At 39.7% G+C, this 14,990-nt stretch overlaps 1 protein-coding gene across 4 annotated transcripts in view; it reads right to left on the bottom strand.

Moving 5' to 3' along the window:
- Positions 1-13,532, bottom strand: part of RALGAPB (Ral GTPase activating protein non-catalytic subunit beta) — a 92,729-nt gene extending 79,197 nt beyond the window's left edge. For 3 of the 4 annotated variants that reach the window (XM_036748056.1, XM_036748057.1, XM_036748059.1), the window contains exon 1: positions 13,215-13,444. The gene's annotated coding sequence lies outside the window, so the exon portion shown is untranslated. Of the gene's footprint in view, positions 1-13,214 lie in introns of all 4 variants that reach the window. The other variant, XM_036748058.1, reaches the window with a different exon arrangement.
- Between the last annotated feature and the right edge of the window lie 1,458 nt (positions 13,533-14,990).

Genomic DNA, 14,990 nt, shown 5'->3' with positions numbered 1-14,990 from the left:
GCTCCCAAGGCAGGTTTTGATTGATAAGCCAGGGAATATTAAATGACAATTATTTCTGACCAGCGATAAGGTTTGATGACTACACAGGAAGTGTCATAATCTTTGCTGTAACCCTGATGTCTCTGATAATGCTGCTACAGATGGTCACCTTTTTATATTAAGAAACCTGCTGTGAATCGTAAAGATCTGGCATCACTCACCCTATAGACCTGACTGTTTAGACTTAGGATTTGATCATTCCTGGGACTCTCTCAGATTTGGTCACTACTTTGGGAAACTGTTAATTTAGTATCTTCTCCTCTTTCAGTGCTGCCTATATCAGGCTTCTTGAATACTAGAGGTCAAGGTTGACCAGTAACAGCCCTAAAGTCATTGAAGTGGTAGAATGTCCTCTAAGAATAGTGATGTGAAAGTCATAAAAACAGGGGCCACTAAATGGTACACAAGGATCTACATAATGGGCTATATAATGACTTAGAAATCTACCTGTTTACATATTTCCTTTTTTTTATTAATACATCCCACTAAAATCAGACAGAACTGCAATTTAATATAGTTTGGGCTACATTCAGGAGTGTTGTGGGCCATGTGCTGCCCTCAGATCTTGTGTCTGACACCTCTGCTCTAAAAGACTATAAGGACCTTACCACCAAGGTGTGGAATGTGGTAGGACCAATATCCTAACCCCTTCTCCCATGTAGGTTAGGCTAGTTTTTCCTTAAAAGGTACTGAGACATTTCCCAAGACTTGGTTGGCTCAGAGGGCTAAAGCCTCAGACTACTGATGACACTTCCTTACCATTTGGTTACAAACCAACCATGAGGACCTAGCAGGGCTTTCAGATGCTTCACATTTGATTGTGATGGCAACTTTGCTCAGCCGAATAAAATCAAGGGGTTCTCAATGCTTATCCTTGCTTTACAGCCTTTTCTTGCTGTTGTTAAAATCTTCTGTTAACTGTTGAATAACCGATGAAAAAGTCTAATTTTGTTTCAATAACAAAGTCAAACTGCCAGATGATTAGCCTGAGTCAGGCCCAGCCCAGAACCCATAGGGAGCATATAATTTCAGACTTTTAAAAAATATATTGGTTAGTCTTACTGAATTACTCCCCACCCCCACCCCACTGCACCCCACCTTTTAATTCTTTATTATAAGAGATGGAAACGGTGGAGGAAGGGATACATCAGGAAATGAAGGTGATATAAAAACAAAAGATACAAATAAAATGAAAGCTTTTTAAAAGCATCAGTAAGACCTTTAAAATACTGTTAAAACTTCTAATAGGTGCTAATAAGTGTAAGGGTCTGTCATTACTAATAGCCCCAAGAAAGCATCTTCCTAGTCACTCCCCCTTCCAAAGAATAGCTTCAGAGTCCTTGGAGTAGGAGGTTGGGAGGACTGCTATTCTGTGGGAGGTAGAATAATTATAAATTCTAGGCTAGGACAATGTATAATGGTATGCTGACATATTTGTAGAATAGTTCGAAGCTCTCTTCCTAAAATGAGAATATGCCAATAACTCAATAACCACTGGCAGACAAATGAACTGAAACTTGGTTCAAGTTTTCAATTATAGAACGGAAACAGCTAAAAGAATAACAGGGAAAAACAGCCAAGAAAAGGGAGTTTGAGGGTAGGATTCCCTTGACAGAGCCATAAGCAGGAGTTGCCTAGGTTAAAATGTCATCTTGGTAAAAACTTCACTGACTGAACTTTTCATTTCTAGAGTTTGCGACCTCTTCTCACCCTACTTACACACACGCTACTCTACCCCACCCAGTTCTTAGGGAAGTTACTCTTACAAATGTTAGATCTTATCTCAGCTGGACTAAGGGGGAAAGGCACCTATCTACAACTAGTCCAGAGAGAAGGTCTCTAGAGGATGTGTCAGTTGATAACCTCATTTTGGGGGATGTAGTTGGGGCTATTAGGGAATTGAAAACACAGGCCACAAAAGGCCAAAAGGTCAACTGAGTGTTGATATCTTCTCACCTGGGATCTTTCCTAACATAGCCCTTCAAATATGGGAAGACAGTCATCAAGATTCTCTTTCCCTAACTTTCTTCCAGGCTAAACTTCCCTAAATCTTTCAACTAGTTCCCACTACAATTTTCAAATCCATTGTGATCTTGGGGTCATCCTCTTATAGACCCAAAACCGAATCAACATATTTTAGGTTTGATTCATCCATGTCTAGCACCCTTCCACTTCACTGTTCTGCTGGTCCCTTGCTTTCTCCATGTCATAAAATTATTATCTGTCAAATGTTTTTAATAAACAATTAAAATAAGACCTATCCTTTTGTCACTCTCAGGAAAAAGTACTTCAACTACAAATAATTTATTACTACTACTGCTTTATTGGTAAAATTTTAAAATATGCCTGTTGACCATATTTGCTTAAGAATAAATGAATAAATAGTATATCTTTCACCAACTTTCTTAGAGATCACAGGAATAACATCCTCTAAAGGAGGAAGATAGAAGCAACTTGTGGTTCTACTATCCTCATCTTAGGTACTTCATTGACTTCCAATGAATCCCTAGTACCTAGCTACCCTCCTGATGAAACTGAGAATAGATCAATTGAATATAGCAAATTTTTGGCCAAAGCAACATTATTATCTCTTTCCTTCTTCAGCATAAGGATTTTGTTGGCTAGAGTCACACCACCTGTCACATTCTTCCCTTATCCTTTCTTATCCTTGCCCTGGACCCAGACTCCTTTCCCAGAGATCCTTCCCAAGATGGTACAATAGTAGCTGGAGCTATAAGCATTAATATTAGTAGGAGGTAAGTAGAGCCAATACCATGGTATTGGATTTTGAGGCATTGTATGTGTTTGGGGATGAGAAGGGAAGATTGGTCATGGTGAAGATACTAGCTGGTAAAACTGGATACAGTTTCAATATAGTATTACCAAGGGTTTCAAGTCACTTTGAAGCATAGTATCCTGATTTCTATCTACTTTTAAAGTATTTTGCAAAACCTCCATTAATTAACAGATACTCAGCTGAACCCAGCAGAATCAATTTGACATATTTTACTGTTTAATGAAGGTACTGAGAGATTAATTCATTAATTCAACCCACACTTCTTAAATACCTACTATACTACTATGCATAGAACTAAGTGCTAGTGAAAAACCAAAACCCAAATTAAGGAGTAGTTAACTACCTACCTCAAAGGGTTATAAAAATACTGTGAAGTTTATTAATTTTTAAGCTTTTCTTTTGGCAGGGCAATTGGGGTTAAGTGACTTGCCCAAGGTCACACAGCAAGTACATGTGTCAAGTGTCTGAGGTCGCATTTGAACTCAGGCCCTCCTGACTCCAGGGCCGGTGCTCTACTTACTGCGCCACCTAGCTGCCCCAATTTTTAAGCTTTTCAAAAGGAGATGGAGACATTGTAAAATATAACTGTCAATACTGCTTTATTTAATTAAATGTGCTATTCACCATACTGGAAATATAACATAGCTCTTACTGCCTATAAACTAAAATCCTAAGGTAGCTTTCACATTAAGAACACATTTGCTTTTTCCTAGGGAATTCTCCTCTCTAACCCTCTACTCTGCCTCCATTTTTAAATTAACAACAAATCATAATACTTTACACTTTAGATAACTCTACAGATTACATGTATGTATATAAAATAAAGTAACTTGCCCAAAATTACGCAGCTAGCAAATGAAATCTTTTCTATGCTCCTTTTTATGCTTTTTGCACATCTTTCCATCTGATCAAGTCACTGTTTACTCAATTTATCAGGCACTTTTCTTCTTAGCAGGTCACAGGGCCACAACTTTCCCCCTTGTAAAAATCTTATGTTAACAAGGAATTCATGTAACAATTTTTTAAAAAGACAGAATTAAATTACAGTACATTTTAAATAATATAATTCAGACCCAAATTTTGGTATATCCACCACTTGTGTAAAGACATTCAGACATATTAAAATAGGGTAAAGTTTCTATATGCTAAGCATTTTTGAATGCATGATCTTTTAAGCTAGTATTCTAACTCAAAAATGTTTATCTCCTGAATACCCTTTATTAGAATTTACCTATAATTTTAAGAGGAGATATTACCAAATTCAAACATTCTCTGAAATAGTTATTGCTTCTTAATTTGAATCGTACCAACGCTTATGTTTTTAAAGACTGAAAAAAAAATGTGATTTTAGGAAAGAATGTTACCCATATCCAGAAGCTAGTTTCTAGATTTCCATTTTTCTAAATGAAGGAATTCTTACCAATTTAAAATTCAAATGAAGATCTGATTGAAGTATGGCTAAGACAGCATTTTTCTGCCCAAATTTAACATGAGGTAATTACCTCCCATTTTTATTTTTCAAAAATGTGGCATAGTAGGAAGAGTGTTAAGAGTCAGGAGACCTGCATTCTGGGTCCCAGTTCTGCCAGTAATTGGCTGTGTACTACTGGGTAAGTCACCTGCCCTTTGTGGTCCTCAGTTTCCTTTTCTGTAAAAAGAGAATGTGGCCTATCGTAATTCTAAGGTCCCTTCCAGTTAAAATTCTAATATCAAAAAGTAGGATCCAGGCAGCTAGATCCCATTCTTGCTCCAGGTTTTACTAATTTACTCTTCTGCTTCCTATAATAATCAAGAGATGCCTCACAAAGATTCTGGCCCACTCAAATTTCTAACAAATTCATCATTAGAATCAAACTCCTAATCCAGTACATTTCCTACTACACCATGATACTCCTCCTAAATATTTCCTACACATATGAAGATTGTTGGGATAAGGGGCAAATCACATATGCCATCCCTATGCATACACCTTTCTTGCTACTTGTTGATCAAAGTAAAGCACAACTAGGAGGAAGCAGTAGTATTTAACTACAATCCAGTAGTTCTAGAATTTCAACGTGCTGATAAAAGTTGCTGCTCATAGGCCATGAATATTCAACTTTAATAATTATTAGTGATGTAAATCACTAGGCCACTAGGCTTAGTGTAGTTGTGTAGGCCACTGCAGACTTGCAATCTGCAACAATAAAATCATGCGCCTTATAAATTGGCTGAGCTGAAGATATGCCAAAGTGCTGGATATTTTGAAATTTGGGGAGTGGAACACACATTTCTTTTTTTCTCCCTCTAGAACAATGGGAAAGTAAGACAAGATGAAACTGAAGTAAACGGAAATACATGTAAACTTTTAAAGTATCCTTTACAGATATAAAGTTCATTTGTTAGTTTAGGAATATACAAATAACATATATACCTAGCTTGCTCATAAAGTATTTCACATATTTTAAAGGCAAGGATAATAATTACAAATCAAGTTACTTTTAAATGTTTGAATTTTTGTTACAAATAGAGCTCTAGAGAAACTACATCTCTTAGCATTTGCCAGTTTTTGAAAAGGCAAAAAAAAAAAAAAAAAAACCAAAAAAACAACCCAGAAGAAATGATCAACAATTGAAGAGAGTTGGATTTTTTGGACTTAGTGTTAAGTAGATACAGAAAAAATTCACTTCCAGAAAAGGATCTGACAAAAGAGGGGGAGTAAACCATTCAACACTTATTTAATAACTTTTCTACATGGAACTGTCTCATTTCCACACACACACACACACACACACACGCTCTATATTCCCATAGAACAATTTACTTCATATGCCATAGAAGATGGAGTAATTTTAGGGTGAGAAGGTGAGAAGCAAGGAGTCAAAGGATATAAAAGACCTGCCATCATATTGGATGGTGGGATATTTTGGGCAGAATTCCATACTATATTTTTGTACTAAAAACCTAAAAATCTTCTGTATTCTGCAACATTTAAAAATATCTTTCCAAAATCAAGTCATAAATGGGTTGCTGCTTTTATAATTCAATCAAAATCAACAGAAGTACTACCATAATTTATATTTTAGCCTTAAGACCAAGACCCCAAGATATTAGTAGCTTGAAATGGCTAACAGAATTCTTGCTATTTTTTAGAATTTCTTCTGTACTTGTAAAGAAAAATAAGTTCTTCAGTTCTCAAGAACAGCTGACTCTACCTGAGCCATGCAAAATGAATGTTGGACAAAGTATATGGTTTGATTCAGACAGAGTGTTTCTGGAATTAATTTAATAGAAAAATCTTTCTACTGTGTAGTTTTTAGAAATTACTGGGGAAAAAAAGGATTGGAGAGTAATACATGAAAGTCTCATCACTGAAATAGAAGTCTTATAATCCAATTTTTTTCTAACTAGTTTCCCAGTGGTAAAGAGAAGAAAAATAAAATGGAAGGAAAAAACCTGTCTCCTTAAAATGTTTCTTATTTTTCCCTTTGGAAAAATTTGTACCAATTACAAGGGCACCATGGTACTCAATTTTACACTTAAAGGACCGTCTTTTCTTTTTCTATGGTTTACATCTTTACCATCACTGAAAATTTCCTGGCCTTTCCTCTTTCAGCTAGGGCTTTATAGTTAGATTTATATTCTTCTCTTTAAGATTTAATAAATATTAAATATATCATATAAGCCTAACCCCTCGGGGCAGCTAGGTGGAGCAATAGATAGTACACTGGCCCTGGAGTCAGGAGGACCTAAGTTCAACTCTAGCCTCAGACACTTGACACTTAGCTGTGTGACCCAGGGCAAGTAACTTGCCTCACCACAAAACAAACAAAAAAACATAGCTCCTCCAGGAACTCAATTCTATAACAGAGATTATCAATGTCTTTTGAGAGTGTCATATAGACTTGTTTGATTTTTTTGTTAGTCAGACAATTCATACAAAGTCAGAGCTGGAAAAGATCTTAGAGCTCTCCAATATTTCATTTTGCAAAAGAAACTGTTGTTAAAGGAAATTAAAATAAGATTTTCCAATGTCACACAGCTTTACAATATTTCACCCTCACTGAAAAGATTTTGTATAGTTATTCAGCATAACAGCTTTCTGTAGAAGACAGATGTCTTAAATCCTTTGGGTGGGGGAAGGGCAGAAAGCAGGTCAATTACTAAAGAAGTACCAAAAGGACCTAATTTTAAGACTGTTTCATCTATACAGCAATCCCCTGGCATAAATCCTGAGGACTATATGATAGTGTAGGAAGCTACTAATTTTATAGTGGTTTTTGGACCCTCTGGATTTTTTCTACTCTCTACTGTCTTAGTCAGCTTATAGTTTATAAAAGGCAGTCAAAGACAGGTAACACATTTAGAGGGAAGCAAATTATTATGCCTGACTGGCATACAAACTGGCATTTGGTAAGATAACTGATATGAAGGTGAGTTGCAAGACAACATACTGGAAAAGAAAGAACACTGGAATTTCAAACTGTACTACAAAGTAGTAATCATTAAAATAATTTAGTACTGGTTAAAAATTAGAAAGGTCAATCAGCAGAAGAAACTATGTACATATACAACATACAGAAGCAAACTGAGTAGCATAATCTTTGACAAATCCAAAGACTCCAATTACTGGGGGAAGATGCACTATTTGACCAAAACTCCAGGAAAAACTGCAAGTCCGGCAGAAATTAGATTTAAACTAATACCTCATATTATACACCAAGATAAGCTCCAAATGGATACACAAACTAGGTATAAAAGTTCATACAACAAATCAGAGGAGCAAGAAAGAAACTGCCTTTCAAATCTATGGACAGGGAGTGACTAAACAAGTGATAGAGATTAACATACAAGATAAAATGGGCAATTTTAATTATGTAAAACCGCTGTTTTTGCACAAATCTACTGTAGTAAAAATCAGAAAGGAAACAACTGGGGAAGAAAATCTTTGTAGCAAGTCAAATTTATAAAATAGCCATTTCCCAATAGATAAATGGATATCAACAGCAGAAAATTCAAGCTATCAATAACAATATTTAACAAATGGTCTAAATCACTAATAGAGAAATGCAAATTAAAGCAATCTTGAGGTTGCACCTTATACCCAATTTGGCAAAGATGACCAAAGAGGAAAAAAAGACAAATACTGGAAAAGCTGTAAGTATTAGATAACAGGTAAAAGCGTTTAAGTACAAAGCATTAAGTAAAAACATAAGTAACATTACCACTACCTCCGAGCCTAGACGCATGGTGAATCAATCTGTTAAGTAATTCAATTTAACTCCAATATTTCTTAAGTATTTACAAGGTGCAAGGCCTTGTGCTAGGCAATGGAGAAATGGAATGGGCTGCAGAGTAATGCTGTCAAACTCAAATAGAAACAGAGCTACTAAACCATACAAAAAGATACCTGTGGGCAGCTATATTGACTTAGAAAACCACACATTTACACTATGTTCTACTGTATTTTTACTTATTTTGTCAAATATTTCCCAATTACATTTTAATCTGATTCAGCCACTGAGATAGGGTGTTTGACACCTCTGATGTAGGACATGGTGTGATTTGGAGACTACAAACTCATACACGTCCCCTGCCCTGAAGTCTATGATCTAGTAGGGAAACTGAGACCTAAACTAACAGAATATAAAATAGCATAAGAAACTGCATTGATATATACATAAATATATTAATGTTCACAGAGCAAAGGATCATGTTTAGCTGAGAGAGGTGGGGGAGAGAATTTGAAATAAATCTTAAACAATGGGTAGAATGTGGAAGAGGAGGGTAAGGAGGAGGAAGAAGACCGGAAGGGTGGTGAAGAGGATAGAAAAAATATTCCAGGCACGGGTCAGTTCAGTCTTATACCTTTGCTCAACAAATTCACAGGACATGCTTGAGGAATTGGTGAACAGACTGGCTTGGCTGGCATATACTGTAGGACACATGAAGGGGAGTAGTTATAAGGCAGGAAAAACAGACTCATTCATAGGAGCACAGATTTAGAGCTAGAATTGGCCTTAGAGAGCTATTAAATCACACCCGGATTTTATAGTTGAAGAAAATGAAGCCCAGAAAGGCAAAGTGATTTGCCCATGGTCACATAGGCAGTAAGGAGCAAGCTAGGATTTGAACCCTGGTATTCTGCCTCCAAATCTAACACCCCTTTCCTTATGCCACTTAGGTTTTAAGCCAGATTATGGATCCCTCACTTGAATACCTCTAAAACATCTGTACCTCTTAACATAAGCTAAGGAAACTAGACTTCAGCAGGCAATGGTAAACAATCAAAGGTTTCTGAGCAGTGCCTTAGAAAGATTAATCATGCCAGCTATTGTTGTAACAGTCAAGGGAAAAGGAAATGAGGGTTTAAACTAAAGTGAGAGTAATAAGTGTGGAGAGGGGGAGGAGACAGGTCTAAGAGATGGTGTGGAAGTAGAATTAACAAGACTTAGACACTGGTTAAATGTAGAACAGAGAAGGTTAAGTAAAACATTTCTGGACTTGAGGTACTTGGGGGAAAACTACTGGCACTTATATAATTACTTTAAGGGTAACAGTGTGCCTAGTACATGTTTACAATGTTACAGTGCCTAACACAGAGTAAGCTCTTAAATGCTTTATGTGATTTTCACATACTATATTTGAGACTCAAAACTGGTTGAGGTAGGTAGCGCAGGTATTATTATCCTATTTTTTCCAGTCACTTTGCAGTCATATCTGACTCTTCCTGACCCCATCTGGGGTTCTCTTGGTAGAGATACTGGAGTGGTTTGCCATTTCCTTCTCCAGCTTATTTTACAAATGAGGAACTGAGACAAGCAGCGTTAAGTGACTTGCCCAGGGTCACACAGCTAGTAAGTGTCTGAGGCTGGATTGGAACTCAGGAAGATTGAGTCTTCCTGATTCTAGGCCCGGTGCTCTATTCATCACGCCACCTAGCAGCCCATTTTACATATGAGGAAACTAAGACTTGGAAAGCTAAAGCAACTTGTCCTCCTCCCTCCCAGTCAATTACTAAACTCCTACTACGTACCAGGCACTGTGCTAAACACTACGCATTGTTGTGACAAGGTTAAGAATCTTCCAGAGGGACGGGTTATTACTTTTTCAGTTACAGACCTTTACCTCTTGAAACAGGCGCCTTATGGAAGAATAGACAAGCCAAATTAGGGTATGAGTTTATTCACTGGTTTTATAATAGTCCAAAGTCCCTCTATTTATCAAGCTCTCACATTACAGAGAACATTAGGGCACCTATCCTCCTCAATGCTCACCACTGCCATCCTTCCCCACCTATACACGAAGGCTCTTTGCTTTTCTTTCTTAAAAAACACAGGACATTCCACCTCAGTCTAGCTCAGGTCCCACTAATTCATCTTCTATACACAGCCTCTGAATGTCTCTCCTCTATACAAAGGAAAGAGCATTAGGTTAAGAGCCAAAGGACCTGTACTGACTACCACATCTCCTACTCACTATGTGTGACTTTGGCCAAAGCATTTCCCTTCTCTAAGCCTGAGTTTCTTTTGTAATTTGAGGGTGCTGAACCAGATTATTATTGCTAAAGTCCCTTCCAGTTTTAAATTCTAAGATCAGCTCTTTCCAGTTTTAACTTAATAATACATGATTCAAAGCCTCCCATCCGTTTATTCTGTTTCCTACCTTAAAAAATCCACCAAGAAGCAGTGTGACAATGAGAAAGAATACTGACTTGAGTCAGAAGTCCTGGGTTCTAGTCTTGATCCTGTCACTAACTAGCTGTGTGACCTTGATCAGTGTCCTCATATGTAACATGGAGTTGGAGTAGATGAACTCTGTAAAGTCTCTTCCAGGTGACATGGTGGCATGCATGTATCTTGTTTGGAAGGGCTCCTTCTCAATTTCATTACATCTTTAGGGAGGGTCTAACCTGAGGTACAGACATAAAGAACATCCCTTAATTACTGTCCAATACTTTCCATCTTCTCTTGGGGAGTAGAATAGATAATTCATTGCTAATTGATCAGGCTTACTTGGATAGAGTTTCTTCTACACACTAGGCCAAAAGAGTTTACTTAGTGTAACCCTGTCTAAATCAGATGGGAAGAGACAAGTCTGCTGAGTATATGGATTTAATATAAGCAATATTACCAGCTCTTAGCTTGTCTACAAAAACCAACTGTGTAACATGAAGAGCATGTCCAAACAATCCTTAAGGTCAGTAACATTTCACTATTAAATGTAACTTAAACCTTTGCATTTGGTTTACATATACCAACAAGCGTATACTGCAGTAGACCTTTTAAGACTAGTCAAGAGAGACATTTTTCCCTTCAGGAAAAGCCACACCAAGTCTTTTCACTATGATCTAAAAAAAACAGACATTGGTAAACCCTATTTTGTGTACTTCTGTTCTTAATTCTACTAATGGAATCATTATCCTAACATCTTTCATCTTTTAAATGTAGTAGCAATCTAGCAATTCTCTACTCAATAGAGGACAAATTATTAACTACTTACAATTTTGCATTTAGGAAATAATCTTCTTTTTGACATGTCTAAGATTATCTCTCTCGGTGACAACTATTAGTAGTCATACCAATGACTGCATTATATGTTAACATTTACTAGGTGCTCACAAGGAGGTAATATTACATGATTCCCAAGCTTTCTTTGAACAACAGTGAGTTGGAGGGTTAGTAAAGAGGCTGTGGAAGTATGAGAATTAAGAAGCATTCAGACTACATATTAAACATAAGATCCTTACAGAGCAAACTAACGAACAGTAATAGCACATAAGTGATTCACACCTAAAAGGATCCCACAAAGGTATGAGAAAAGGGGAAGATGGGAGGGGGTCTGTGTTAAGCCAAAAACAAACATGCAAATATTGGTAAACTCAGAATCACCACCAAATCTGTTAACTTCAAAAGGATCTTCACAAGAAGTTAAAGAATGCACATTGTGATGTTATACAGTCTCTCGAATTTATACAGTTCTGTATAGCTTACAAAATACTTTCCTCACAATAACCCTGTGGTAATTATCCCCATTTTATAGAAGTGGAAACTGAGACTTATTGAGGTCAAATGACTTGCTTCCTAACTTCAGAACAAGGATGAGTTGGTAAACTTAGTCACAGAATTTGCATTAGTTGGAAGAAAAAATTGGAACCCGAGTCTTCTCATTCCAAATTCATTGCTCTATTACACCACTCATTGTTTCATAATACTATGAAGTTGATAAACACATCCTTAAGTGCTCCTAAGCAAAAAAGGAAGGAAAACTATCTATAATACAAGAACTGCCAGGCAATATCTACCAGAAACTGGACAAGACCCAGTAGGAAACAAAAGATACCTGAAGTGAGAGTTTCTTTTAAAAGTACAAAGGCAAAAGTATAAATAAGATGCAGGTTGGGGACTACTAAAACAGAATGATGTCTATGTACTGAGACATGGTCTCGGTCTCTGTATCTGGTGTTTTTGCTTAATTTTTTTGCTTGTTTTTCTTTATCTGAAGGGATGATGGTGTGTGTGGGGGGGGGCGGGGTTGCAGGAAGTGACTGCTGCAAAGACAAAAGGCATCAATAAAATCTATTTTAAAAAGCTTCCTGAAACATTCGTCCTTCCTTAGATTGCCTAAACTGGAAAGCTACTAAAGAGCAGTGCTCGGCACAGTGAAAGTGAAGCCGCATAAACCCAGCTCACAATCAAGAGACAGATACCAAATCAAGTTCACTTTTACCTAGCTCGCTCTCCTTGAGAACAGGGGCTGTTTTTCCCTTCTTGGCATCCTCAGTGCTCAGCGCTTGGCCTGGCACCGGGGTGCAGCTTGTCGCTGACTTCACTCGGACGTCTTGGCCCTAAGCCTGAGCACGGTATCTTAGTGCCTCGATTCCCCTTTCTTTAGGATTACCTCGTCCCTCGCGCCGCCTCACGGACCCACAGCCTCGGCACGACCCCGCAGAAGCACTCGTCCCATCAAAGTCGAGACCAACAGAAAGAGCGCCTCAGCGGGCAGGGCTTCGCAAGCTGCGATCCAAAAAGGTGACTTCCAGCCGGAGCCCAACCTGGCCCCGGTTCCCTCCTGCCCTCACCATTCCCCGGGAGGGAGCATCTCCTACTCCCGCTGCCCCCTCCTCGCCCTCCTCCGTCCCCGGGGCACCGACTGTCCCCGCCCCCCCTGGTCGTCCTCGCCGGGCCCTGCACCGAGGGCCGGGATCCTCCCGCCGCCCAGCCCCCGATGACGGCCGCGGGCAGGCCGCGCTTGCCGGCCCGGAGCCCAGCTACGGCCACGGACGGGGGAAGGCCAGTCAGTCAGTCCAGGGGCGGCGGGCGGCCGCGCGTCCCCGGGCTGGTCCTGCAGGCCAGACCCTGTCCGGCCCGGCCCAAAGAGGCGCCGCCCTCGGGGTTACCTGCGCCGAGGGGCCCGGCCCGCATCGCTGGGCTGGGGCGGGGAGGGGAGGGCCACCGCCGCCGATCAGCCTTCCGCCTCAGGGGGCCGGCTCCATGGGGGCCCGTGGAGGCCCAGGGCCTCTGTCCGTCAGGCCGCGGGAGAGAGAGAGAGAAGGAGGGAAGGGAGCGGCCCGAAAGGGCGAAGAAGGCTGGAGGGTCGGTCCCGAGGGCCGGCCGGCGGGCGGGCGACAGGTTTCAGCTCCCGCAACTTCCGACTGCGACTGCCGGGGGCGGCGGCGTCAAATAGCTCACCGCGGAAACCTCGCCACTGCGCATGTGCTGTGCATCCCAGACCTCCCCGCGAAAAAAGTCTCCCCTCCGCCCCTTCCTGGGGATAGGGCCGAGTTACTGGAACGGGGCGGGGAGGGGGAGGGAGAAGGAGGAAGAGAAGGGGAGGAAGGTGGAGAAGGGAATGATTTAGGAAGGCGGGGGGAGAATGAAAGAAGGAATGAGAGGGAGGCGGGAAAGGACTGGAGAAGGGGTTGGGCCTCCTGATGAGACCCCACAGTAATAGGCTAAGAGAAGATAGGACCAGCACAAATTTTAAAATAATAAAAAATTATTCTTAAATTTATATTATATTAATTTTTATGTATACAAACATAATAGAAATAGATTTAGATTATAAATAAGCATATGTTATATTTGAAACTAGGTGGATAGAACTCTGGACCTGAGATCAGGAAGACGAGTTCAAATCTGTCCTCACTTAACCAGCTGTGTGACCCTGGGCAAGTCACTTAACCCTGTTTGCCTCAATTTCCCCATCTGTAAAATGAGTTGGAGAAGGAAATGGCAAACCATCCCAGTATCTTTGCTAAGAAAGCCCCAAAAGGGGTCACAGGAATCCAACAAAATTGAAATGACTGAACAACAATATTTCCATTATTTACATAAAATATGCACCAAACATATGAAGGCTTCCCCTGGTGGAATAAGTAGATGAGAACAATTTGTTCCAATGGCCATGGAAGTAGTTTAAGCAGGCACTGTGGAGGGTTAGAGCTTGGTCAGACATCAAAAATACTGGGGCAGCTAGTTGGCACAGTGAATAGAGCACCACCCCCTCCACAAGTCAGGAGGACCTGAGTTCAAATCTAGCCTCAGACACTTGATATGGTTACTAGCTGTGTGACCTTGGGCAAGTCACTTAACCCCAATTGCCCTGCCTTTCCTCCTCCAAAAAAAATGCCAAGGTCATCCACTATATCCTGGGCCATTCATGGGCATCTTGACTGTTGTCTTGTCATTGAACTTCGATGATTCTGGAAGAGAGAATGAGGCTGATGACTTTCTGCAACTCTACGTCACTTAAATCAATTCATGTTGGAGTCAAGACATCACCCCTCGATGTCATTGGTCCTCTTAGAAAATGAAGGACAAACAATAATAATACACAAATAATAATTTAAAAAGAGCTATTTCAGGGCCAGGGTTGAATGAGGAGGATTTTTACCTATGAATGTGATATGTAAGCATGGGACTCCCCAGCCAAAAAATGTTTCCTTGTCCAGATGCTCAAAGTGCCTGATATTCAATCATATTGAGGTCCTTCCTTTGAAACGTAGATACCCCAGGAAGAAATAAAATAGGGTTGCCTGAAGAGAAAGAGTTTATGAGGTCCTGGGAAGGCATCTTATGGACAGGAGGAGTCCAGTAAAGAAAAATGCCCATGAGGTACCCAGCACTAGCAATTTTGATAAACAAGAATTCCTCTAAAGAGAATTCCAGGCATG

Source organism: Trichosurus vulpecula, chromosome 3, assembly GCF_011100635.1.
Source record: "Trichosurus vulpecula isolate mTriVul1 chromosome 3, mTriVul1.pri, whole genome shotgun sequence".
NCBI lineage: Eukaryota > Metazoa > Chordata > Mammalia > Diprotodontia > Phalangeridae > Trichosurus > Trichosurus vulpecula.
This window is presented reverse-complemented; position numbering and strand designations above follow the sequence as displayed.